This window comes from Protopterus annectens, chromosome 5.part0, assembly GCF_019279795.1.
Source record: "Protopterus annectens isolate FY-2018-M chromosome 5.part0, PAN1.0, whole genome shotgun sequence".
In the NCBI taxonomy this organism is placed as follows: domain Eukaryota; kingdom Metazoa; phylum Chordata; order Ceratodontiformes; family Protopteridae; genus Protopterus; species Protopterus annectens.
In genome coordinates, this window is record NC_056735.1 from 771,464,622 (window position 1) to 771,476,864 (window position 12,243).

The 12,243-nt window shown below is 42.7% G+C and overlaps 1 protein-coding gene and 1 long non-coding RNA gene across 4 annotated transcripts in view; both read left to right on the plus strand.

The window, feature by feature from the left end:
• ATM (ATM serine/threonine kinase) overlaps positions 1-12,243 on the plus strand; it is a 3,174,581-nt gene that overhangs the window by 1,951,094 nt on the left and 1,211,244 nt on the right. The gene's annotated exons all lie outside the window — the stretch shown is intronic.
• The window catches only part of LOC122802818, a 52,379-nt gene continuing 45,961 nt past the window's right edge, over positions 5,826-12,243 (plus strand). Inside the window, exon 1 of the long non-coding RNA XR_006364980.1 lies at positions 5,826-6,084. This is a non-coding gene — a long non-coding RNA (uncharacterized LOC122802818). The remainder of the gene's footprint in view (positions 6,085-12,243) is intronic.

Consider the following 12,243-nt stretch of genomic DNA (forward strand, 5'->3'; position numbering starts at 1 on the left):
TGCTTGCAGTAGCCCTCAGTCGGCCTGATTATCAAAGTCTTGGGTCCTGCGTCAGTTGCTGTCTCATCTTCCATGACGTCAAGAGGTCAGGGGTATAAAGCATGCAGCCGACGCCATTATATCAGTCTTTCTTGCCGTGCGGTGCCCGAAGCAGAAGCAGTTTGCAAGTGCCGGTCGGCCGACTCCTGAAATTTTCGTTTTCGAGTTTCAGAACAGAAGTCTTCAATTAAAGCTAAGTATCCCGTTGGGGAACATTTTTCTTCCTCTAAACCGATGTCAGTAAAAGTCAGTAATTGTATTTATTGTGGAGAGCAAATACCTCACAAAGATTTTCATTCGTACTGTATTCCTTGCCTAGGCCCTGACCACGATGTGCATCGCTGTCAGTTTTATGCCTTATTTAAGCAACAAACTATTCATCATCTGTATATTTACGCTTCTAAATATTTTGGTATGCTGTTCAATTATCCAGAAATGTCTTCGGTAAGCCATCAGACTACCGACATTCTGAAAAAACACAAAGATAAAGACAGAGACAGGCCGCCTAGGTTTAAAGCTGCCGACGACGCTTCACCTATGCCAGTCGCCAGTTCGCTTCACCTATGCCAGTCGCCAGTTCGCCGGTACTCAGTGATGTGCTTTTGAGCCCCTGATACCCACTACTTCTGATTTGCAGGCCTCTACTGAAACCCATTCGGAGTCCGGTATACCGCGAGATGCCTCAACTGTGGAACCGGTGGATGTCTCTACCTTGAATGGGTTTGGAGCCACTGTGTAGGTACCGGCTTCTGAGGGTGTATTCAGGCCAACTGACTTACATATTAAATCAATGCCATCTTCTTCTTCAAGGCCTAAATCTCGAACAATGCCTAGAAAACCGATGCGCAGACCGCATGGTCAGGCCTCTATGCCTAAAAAACAAATGATAAGAATGGCTGAAGACCTTATTACTTTAATCAGGGGAAGCCAACCTTCCCCCTCTAAGAGGCCTAGGACTGAATTTGCTTAGGATACTTCTGACCAGGATTCTGAAATTTCTGTTTCCTCTGATGACCAGGATTTACCCTTATCTACCTATGAGGATTCTGATGCAGAGGACTCTGTTCCCTCTGCCCCCCCCCCCCCCCCCCGAGGATTTCTCTTTTGGTAAAATCCTGCATACTCTTAGGGAGCACTTTCACTTGGAAAGCCAGGATTACTCTGATTCTAAAAAGAGGCTTAGGGATTTCTTACTCCTGCCCCAACACAGGCCTTTAGCTATACCTACTGTACAAGACATTGTTGATGATGCCTTTTCAGAATCTAGCTTGGCCCCTGAATCTTTACCTCCTGCTCCCAGAAAACCTGATAGATATTACGGGGTTCCTGACTCTCACAAGTTCCTTTTTAAAAATCCTACTGTGGATCCTGAGACCATTTCACAGGGACCCAAGGGCATTAAGGATACTACTGCCAAAAATTCTACCCCCTCTGATAGAGACTCTAGGGCACTGGATAGATGGAGTGAAAAGGTATACACTTCTGCAACTTTGTCCATTAGGGCCTTAAACTGCCAGTTTCATATGTTAAACTATCAGCAGCATATTATTGGATTGCTTAAACAGAAAATTATGTTGATTCCTTACTGTGCTGAAAATAAGGATTTACAGGATTTAATGCATTCTGCTGAACAGGTTGGCAAGCATACTTTGCAATGTGGTTTTGATTCACTAGAGGCATCTTGCAGGGCTGCTGTCACTGGGTCTGTACTTAGAAGGCATGCTTGGCTTAAGGATCAATCTTTGCCAGATCATGTTAAAGCTAAATTGCTGGATGCTCCCTTAAATCAGGACCACCTGTTTGGCAACAAAGCAGAAGTTCTTAAAAAGATGGAGGAAAAAGCTAAATCTATGCAAACTGTTAAAGATTTCCTACAAGTGCAACCTCCAAGATTTAGTAGGCATTGGCCCTCTAAGGTCTTTTCCTGCCTCTTCCAGGCCTTCTCAGTCCAAACCCAGATCTAGCAGAACACCCAGGCTTCAATCCCAGGGTATGCACAGGACTAAGCAGTGGGGGGCTCCGACTTCCAAATCAGGGCGTAGTAAGTCTCCCCCCATAGTAAACTGTCTCAATGACTTAACTTTAAAACTTCCAAGCCCTTTTCAGCTGACTGCTCCTTTAGGGGGAAAGATTGCTCTGCAAGCAAAAAACTGGGAACTCATTACCCTGGACGAATGGGTTTTAAATATAGTTTCCCAAGGATACAGATTTCACTTCCACACATTACCAACCCCAAACAGTTAGCCAGACCTACCCCCAAATCAGTGGGCAGAGGCTCAAAAACAAGTATTCTCTCTCTCTTAAGCATAAGGGCTATTCAAACTGTACCAGAAGAGGAAAAGTGACAAGGTTTCTACTCAAGACTTTTCCTGGTACCCAGAAAAGACAACTCATAGTGTCCTATCCTGAACCTTTCTATCTTAAACACCTTTTTGGTGATTCCAAAGTTCAAGATGCTAACTCTTCACCAGTTACTTCCTATGCTAGGCAAAGATACCTGGTTGGCAACACTGGATTTAAAGGAAGCATACCTGCACATCCCAATCAGGGAATCTTGCAGAAGACACCTATGCTTCAAAGCAGGCTACATGCACTATCATATCTCTGCACTGCCCTTTGTGAATACCCTGGGCACAGTAGATAAGCCAAAGTGCCTAGCTCCAGTCATTGCATTTTGCAGGCAAAGAAATATTCAAATATACCCATACCTGGACGATTGTCTAATTCAGGCAGATAGCCAGGACATATTTTTGAATCATCTGGCATTTGTACAAAAGGTGCTAACTTGTCTGGGGTAAACCATAAACGAAATAAATCACATATGGTACCCTGTCAACAAATTATATTCCTGGGTGTAAGCTTGAACACAACTTCCCAGATGGCTATCCTCATGCCAGAGAAACAAATTAATTTGACAACTTACTTCAAACTAATGGCCATAAAAAACTCTGCTATCTGCAAGGCAAATACTGCAAGCCTTGGGGTTCATGGCCTCCTGCAGTCTACTAATTCCATATGCAAGACTGCATATGAGGAAACTACAATAGTAATGGTGTCCACATTCTCAGGATCTAGAAGCAATGATTCCTATCATACCTTGTCTACGGCTAGAGTTTCTTTAGTGGGCAGAGGCCTGCCACCAAAACAAGGGACTGCCATTCACTCTACCCCCTGCCGCCCAAACCCTAACAACAGAAGCATCAGACTATGCATGGGGGGGGGGCTCATCTGGCAGGGAAGTGCATTCAGGGCAAATGGAACCCAAGTCAAATGCACCTGCATATCAATCAAAAAGAAATGTTAGCTGCACAGAATGCTCTGACAGCCTTCAAGAACCACATTCTTCCAGGACAATTAATGTTAAAGACGGACAACACCACTGTTATGTGGTACATAAACAAGCAGGGGGGTACCCATTCTTACCCCCTCTGCAGACTAGCCATGGCTCTGTGGAACACAGCCTTAGTTACCAAGTGCATCTACAGGCTCAATTCCTGCCAGGAAAACTAAATACACTGGCAGACGATCTAAGCAGAAATCTCATGGACCCACACGAGTGGAAACTGGAACCAAAGACTTTCAACATGTTAATAAACAAATGGGGGAGCCCAGATATAGACCTGTTTGCCTCCCCCCATTACTACCAATTGGACAAATTCTGCACAAGGACTCCCCACAAACAAGCTTGGAAAGTGGATGCTCTGTCCTTCAGCTGGAAAAATCTATCAGTTTATGCCTTTCCTCCTCTTCCTCTCCTCTCCAAAGTACTACTAAAGATCAAACAGTTTGTCACTGCTGGCTCCATGGCACCTGCCCCAGACCCCTACCCTGCTGTCACAGCAGGAGAGCCATATGCTGCACCCTCAGCTTCAAACCCTGAACCTGGCAGCCTGGTTAATTACCTAATCTCTCCGTTACCATCCCTCAGTAAACAAGTGTTGGATGTCATTTTGGAGGCAAGGAGGCCTAGTACTAGAAAATCTGCTGAAAAATGGAAAAGATTCTGTGCCTGGAACCAAACTCAAGGGATGGGCACAGCAGCACCCAGTTTACCTCAGATTCTTCAATACTTAACTGACATGCTTCACAAGGGCCTTTCATTTTCCTCCATCAAAATTCACGCCTCAGCCATTTCAGCTCATTACAACAGAGAACCCACCCCTCTTCTCTCATGCACTGCTCAAGCAGTTCCTCAGAGGGGCCAAAATCTTAAGACCACCCAGTAGACCCCCAACTCCAGCCTGGGACCTTAACTTTGTATTGGAAAAACTCAACTCTTCCTCCTTTTGAGCCAGCTGCAAGTGCATAGTTAAAATTCCTTTCTTGGAAACAGCCTTCCTTTTAGCAATCACTTCAGCAAGAAGGGTATCTGAATTACAGGCCCTTATGGCAGTGGAGCCTTTCATCATTTTTCATGCGGACAGGGTGTCCCTCAGGACCACTCCCTCCTTCATGCCCAAGGTGGTATCCAGTGTGGCTCTTAATCAGTCCATTAATCTACCAACCTTCTTTTCTAATCCATAGAACAAAGGGGAACGGATACTACATTCCTTAGATGTGCACCGACAACTTAGATTTTACTTGGACAGGACTAAACCTCAAAGGAAATCTGAACAACTGCTGGTGGCATTTGCTGCAGGGGCAGAGGGGAAGGCTATTTCAAAGCAAACCATTTCTAAATGGATAGGCCATTGCATTCATTTCTGCTATAAGCACCATCCACAGGGGATTGGACCCCATTCAACCAGGGATGGATCTACCTCTACAGCCTTTTCTCAGAGATGTCCCTACTAGGGACACCCTAGAAGCTGCTACCTGGAGCTCTGTACATACTTTCACCAAGCATTACCATTTACCAATTTTTCTCTAAATCCAGAGCTGGCTTTGCCACTGCAGGCTTGCAGGGCCTTATAGCTGGTCCTAATGCTATCTAAATTCCTCCTCCCATCATTAGCTTTGGGAATCTACCCAAATGTGATGACTGCCAACAGTGAAACACAAAGAACATAGTACAGTTGTGTACACTTACCATAAATGTAGATGTCGAGCAGTCCTGGTTACCCTCCCTCCAGCCCCCGGACTCCTTTATATATATATATATATATATATATATATATATATATATATATATATATATATGTATATATATATATATATATATATATATATATATATATATATATATATATATATATATATATATTGCTTCCCATTAGGGGGGCACCTGACATCTGGGGCAAGAAAAACTGATGTAATGGCATCGGCTGCATGCTTTATACCCCTGACTACTTGACGTCATGGAAGATGAGACAGCAACTGACGCAGGACCCAAGACTTTGATAATCAGGCCAACTGAGGGTTACTGCAAGCAGATAACCCAAATGTGATGACTGCAACCGTGAATACACTCGAACATCTACATTTATGGTAAGTGTACACAACTGTACTTTTTTGTGCAAGTCTTATATAAAAAAAAAAAAAAAACACCAAAACTCTGGACCACTAATATCAGCAATTACAAAAGTCATAACTTGACTATAATGTGAAAAATGTAGCCTTATGAATTTTGTAGTTTTCACATGGTACCAAAATAAAACATAAAACATACCCTCGAACATCTACATTTATGGTAAGTGTACACAACTGTACTTTTTTGTGCAAGTCTTATTAAAAAAAAAAAAAAAACAAAACTCTGGACCAGTAATATCAGCAACTACAAAAGTCATAACTCGACTATAATGTGAAAAATGCATGGTACCAAAATAAAACATACCTCCGCACTACAGTCAAATGTTCAGTATACATCACATACTTCTGAATAGGTCTGATTTGTTTCTGTTCCCCAGTTGAGCCATTACATTTCTCAATACTGCATCACAGTTGATTTTTATTCATTAAATAAACTTGTATTGTCTTTTTGTGTCTTAGGATCTGTCTGCAGGCAGCGTAGATCTTATAGATGATGCAGACCAGGAGAAGGGAGACAGTTTGTGGATAACCAGTGAATTAACCAGCTGCAATTCAAAATCACTAATTCAGACCAAGGTAATTACTAGAAAACATTGACTGTTTTATATTTACGTATTTCAACCCTTCAGAATGCAATATTGTCTCAAGACTAAGCTCTACAGAGTATGACTGTCTTTCTCCAGTAATAAGGAAGGAAGTAATACTTTCTTACTCTTTCAAGAGCCTGTGGTATTTAGTACTTTATCAGACTTTACCCTTATCAGCACCTTGTATTTGACATTTGCTTACTTTGCTGTCAGCTTCTGACATTTTTTTCATTAGTGCATCATGAGTGGATTTCACCGTACGTGTTAGGTCAGCTATTAACATCTGGAGTACTGTATACCAGAACTTCTCGGTGCTTTATAAAGTGTAGAACTGCCCACAGAGTGTCCTTGTCACTGCGTAAAATGCTCTGTTTAGATGTTTTGTTCCTCTGTTAGACACGTGTTCTAATATGTCATCACCACTCGCTCTATTGCAGGAAGGACTTGATCAAACTAAGAGACTAGAATGAGCCTTGTAATCCTGGTGTGAAAGAGACAAGATTTGTTTCATTCATTAAGTTATGTGGCATCTGTGCTCCCTTTCAACTAAAATGAGCTGAAGTTTAAACAGTTGAGAAATAAGACATTTTTCTGTGTTTTGACGAAAACAGTCAATTTCTACCAAAGCTGAAACTTGTTTTGTTGCACTAAAATACACATTTCAGAAGACTATTTCACTGGTTTATGGTCAAACCAATGGAAACTGTGATAGTTTGAAATGTGCAATACCTAAATTAAGTGTAATCTTGTACCTTTATAAGTTCATAGGTTTATACTAGGCTAATGACCACCAGGGACTTTACAAGCCTAGCCATGCAACCCAACCTAGTTTTGTCTTCCAAGTTTGGACGCCTACATGGTGCAGTACGTTAATAAAGAGGTAGCAGTTAAGGGTTATGTGGGGAATTTACTTCCTATCAGTCTGTGGCCAGTCACAAGGTGAATTTACAATTCTCTATCTAGTTATCAATGTTTCTTTTGAACAGGGTCACAGATGAACTCTGATTCACATAGGTGGGGAGCTTATTCCATAACATGGGAATCTTCTGAGACACATATTGGTCTCTCCAGCATGTTCTGTTTATGTAGCAGGAAAAGTTCAAGTGCTTAGACCTAGTGTTTCTAGTATTGTTTGTTTTGTGGATGTGCAAGAGATCCATCAGAGCTTGATCTGGGGATGCCTTGTATGCTAGGCAGAGATCGCCTGTCAGTAGTACCCTGTGTCTGTTCAGTGCCTTTGACAGCTGTAACTATTGCTCACAGATTTTGCAGTTTCTTTTCAGCAATTTCACATTTGCTGTGCAAAGTCATATGTCATAATAGAACTTTTCAATACCAATATGCTGATTATTCCAGGAGGATGTCATTTTGACCCAGATGATTGTTCAGATGGGTCATGTGGCTAGTGACAGGAGGCACGTCTTGCTGATGACAGGGTCCTGTTGTTCATGTGTCCAGTCCACTACACATTCCTGGAGGGGCATGATGGTAATGCCCCAGTACCCCATTGCACTGTCAGCTGACTTCTGCTCCTCCTGATGCACTGATGGCTAGGCTGTAGTAGACAATCAAGCTGCTCTACATGCTTGGGATAGGCACTCCTAGCCCTCTCACCTGTGCCATAGCTGCAGCCACAGGGGCAGGAACTGGCTGTGTCTGCACCTTCTTAAAATCATGATCTGCAAGAGGGAGAAGGCTAGCATTATTGAAGATTTCCTAAAACTGTTATTGCAGGAAAGTTAGTAAGTTTTTGCATCTATATTATCTTATCGAAGTTTCAGAATATCGAATCTGATATGGTCGACACCATATCATCGAATTCTGAAACATCGAAAGATAAAAAAAAATGCCTAAAACAAAAATAAACACTTTTGCTGTGCCCCCAAACCCCCCCCTACTTAAATATACCAAGTCCGAGACCGCACTACACGGAACTAAACAGAAATCTCCCCTTACGGAGCTGTCCGTTTAAACGTTCGATATTTTTTGCTTTCTCTAATCTGGTGCCGACAATATCAGCTTTGATACTATCGGCCTTCGACAACGTGAAGTAGACCCAAGTTTTTTTGCAAATGTACTACACTGTGCCATAAATCTCATCTGCTTCCTGCATCAAACAGAGCGATTGGCCTCTCACTCTACCCATGCTGAAAGGCACAAGGTGAAGATGGAAGAGAATTTTTCCACAAGAATATTACCAGGTCCTCGGAGAAAAGGGTACCATTGAAGATAAGCTCAATACTGAGTTATAGATTATTTCTAAGCTTGTTGATATAGCTGGAGAAGGCCTTCTGGTTGTCTTGAATTAGTTACAATTCTAAGTTGATAGTTGGCCTAATGTTTCCTCATCGTAAGTTTGAGAGCCTTACTTACCAATTTTAAATTGCATTTATAAAGATCTTTTAGTGATGACCAGGAGCTTTTTCTTTTTGTTGATGTGATAGTTCTACCATGTGGGCTTCATTCTGAAGTTGCCAGTATGCTTTCTTTGGATGGATATCAATGTCTTAATGCATTTATCATATATATCTGTGACACTGACTGTGTTTCTACTCTTGTCCAAACCTGTACTGTTGTGTATGCCTATGGCAACTAGGAGTGTAGACAGATAGTTTTATTTTGTACTCGCAACCGCATATTGCTGTCTGCTTTATCCTGCTTTACATGCATTTCTCAAGATGTTGTCCCGTACAACTATACCAAACGTTGTTTTCAGAGGAGTATTCATATCACTTAGCAAGTTATGTCCAGAGCTGTTATGGCACACTTTTAGACAGTTTTAGAAATATTTTGGCCTCAGAAAGCCGCAAAATTTGTAAGATATATTCAGAAAAAAAAATGTACTTGCAAAGTGTATGCTTGGCTACACTCTTCATGGCAACCTACTGTTAGCAAATGTTAGCCTACTATTTCCAGTGGTAAGCAGTTACATCTAAGTCTTTTTTTCTTATAGGTATTCTCATGTGCCCCGATGGCAGAGTTTAGGCATCTTCAGCTAAGCTGAGAATAACATCCTGTTACAGGCACTCAGGATCCCTGGATGCCACATGTTAGGAAAAAGAGGTGCTCATCAGATCAGCCTTTATGAGACCACATGTTTGAGACAGTGGTCCACAACTTCAGTGCTTTTGGTGGAAGGAGTTGCACAGCACAGCAGTATCAGAACTGTCATTGTCCATGTTGGAGTGAATGACTTGAGACGTACCTCCCTGGACTACATGAAAAGAGACATGGAAGAGCTCTCGGATCATGTGGCCCAGGCAGGTATGACCCTAGCCCTGAGTAGCATCCTGCCTTCGCCCAGAATGATACCACAATATAATAATAAAATGATTGACTTCAACAATTGGCTAAGCTTATGGTGTCATTCAAAGGGGATCCAGTATCTGTCTGCCTGGGATGACATGATCGACAATCCACAATGCTTTGCCAGAGATGGTTATGCACTTATTGCCCTGGGATTCAGGTTACTGGCTAAAGCTCTTGCCACCTCTGTAGTGCCTTTTTTAGGCAAACTTCAAAGGACAAAACCACCACCATAACAAGTACAAGCATGCAAAATCTGAAGGTAATGCTACTCAATGCTAGAAGTCTAAACCTCAAAATGCACTCTCTCGAGGCACTCCTAAAAATGGAGAACATCGATATCTGTGCAGTAACTGAGACCTGGTTCAAGGCTCCAGAGAGCACCCCTGCAATACCAGGCTACAACTCTTACCACACTTTTCGGCCACCAAACCAGGACCAAAACACTAAAGGTGGAGGAGTGTCAATATTCACCAAGGATATTCACACCACCAGGCTAGTTGGCCAACACAATGTGTCTGAAATTCTCCAAGTGCAACTAACACTAGGTAAGACTGCAATCCAAATTGTAGCTTGCTACAGATCCCCCACCATACCCCAAGATTCTCACTACACTTTTCTAAACATACTGGAAAATATTAAGATAGAGCCAAACACCCTAATACTGGGTGATTTTAACTACCCTGCCATTAACTGGGAAAACTACTCATGTCCCAACACCTTTAAGAACGGTTCTTGGAATTCATAAATTCCAACGCCCTGGATCATCTAATCCATAGTCCCACCAGGGGCTCCAATATCCTAGACCTGGACATTACCAACATGGGAAATCAATGCTCCATACCTATGGTCACCCCCTCGTTAGTCAGGTCTGACCATAAGCTAATCACCCTTAACATCCACATCCCACCCCACCCCCAGTAAAGAAACCACCATAAAAAAACTTCTCCAAAGCCAACTTCATGCTACTCAAGTCAGAAGTGACAAACTTCATGACACCCATGCAGACTGGAACTGAAAGTTCAACTGCTGAATCCTACACTAATGCACTGTATGAGCACATCCACTCATGCATGAATCATGCCATCCCAAATAGAACCAAAATGTTCTCATCCAAAAAAAGGAAGCCAATCTGGTGGTCCCCTGCCATAAACAAACTTTACAACAAAAGGAAGAAACTTTTGCAGAAAAGAGGAAAATCCCAGGATGCAAAAACTCCTTATTAGCCTCAGTAAGAAACTGAGATGCCTCATAAAATCCTCCAAAGCTAGTTACGAAAATAAAATTGCCAAAGATTCCAAAGACAACCACAAAGCATTCTATAAATATGTCAAGAATCTAAATGGCAATGCTCAGATCTGCTCTGAGCTAAAACAGAATGGCATTAAATATACTGATCCGAAGGATATTGCCAATATCCTGGCAGATCAATTCAGTGCCAACTTCACCCCCCTCTCACCTCAATACCGGAAGATTGCCAAATTCCAGTAATAACAGCCACACAGGTACAAAACGCACTCTCTAAAGCCAAGAATACAGCATCCATGGGACCAGATGACATCCCGGGCTGTGTACTACATGAACTACAATATGAACTGGCACCTCACCTAAGTGTCATGTTTAATCATAGCCTCACCTCAGGTTTCGTGCCCACTGAGTGGCGCAGAGCTACAGTTATCCCAATCCACAAGGGGGGATCCACCTTGGATCCCGGAAACTACCGTCCCATCAGTCTGACAAGCCTTATCTGCAAGGCCATGGAGCGTATTATCATGGAACTTATAAACAAAGACATTGGCAACCTTCAAACACTGGACCCCACCCAGTTTGGGTTTGTGAAGGGCCGATCTTGTCTCCTGAACCTGATTGACTTCTTTGAATCAGTCTCCAGAGTCATGGACAAGGGTAAGGTGGTCCACACAGCCTATCTAGACCTTGCCAAGGCCTTTGCTACCATCCCCCACTCTGGAATCATAGATAAACTTACTAAGTTGGGTATTAATCCCTATGTCACCCAATGGGTTGCTAAATGGCTTACTGATAGAACCCACACTGTAAAAGTAGCTGACTCCAAATCCAGCTCCAGACAATTGACAAATGGAGTACCTCAAGGTTCAGTCCTGGGGTCGCTCTTGTTTGGCATCTACTTCTCTGAAGTACAGGTCAACACTAAGGGACTCTGGCTAACAAAGTTTGCAGATGACTGCAAACTGGGAGCCATTATTGAATCCCCAAATTATGTGGATACTCTACAAAAGGGCCTTACAGAAACAGATGCTTGGTGCCAGAGCCATGGGCTCAAGCTCAATGCCAAGAAATGTATTGTTATCCCCTTTGGGAAAAAACATGTATCCATGAATTACCATATAGGTGGCAGTACACTAAACACAGAAAGTGTGATAAGAGACTTAGGGACACAGGTTGACAGTGGTCTCACCTTCGATAACCACATCGCCACAACAGTCAGGAAATCCTTCTATGTGGCACACCTAATCACGAAGGGCTTTTCATCCAGAAAAAAGGAGGTCATTGTCCCACTGTACTCATCCCTCATTAGACCCATTATAGAATACAACGCCCCATTTGGTATGTACCTCTCAAGACATCTGCAACAACTGGAAAGGCCTCAGAAATACCTCACTAAAAGAATCACAGGCCTAAAGCAGATGCCCTATGCTGACCACCTTGAAAAAACTCCAGCTATACTCTGTCGCATATAGTCTACTCAGAGGCGATCTGTGCTTAACATACAGGGCCATGTCAAACCCAGAGCTGTTGGACATGCTACACTTAAATCCCAGTCCCTCAGAGCTACACGCTCCAGGGATCTAAACCTTGTCAT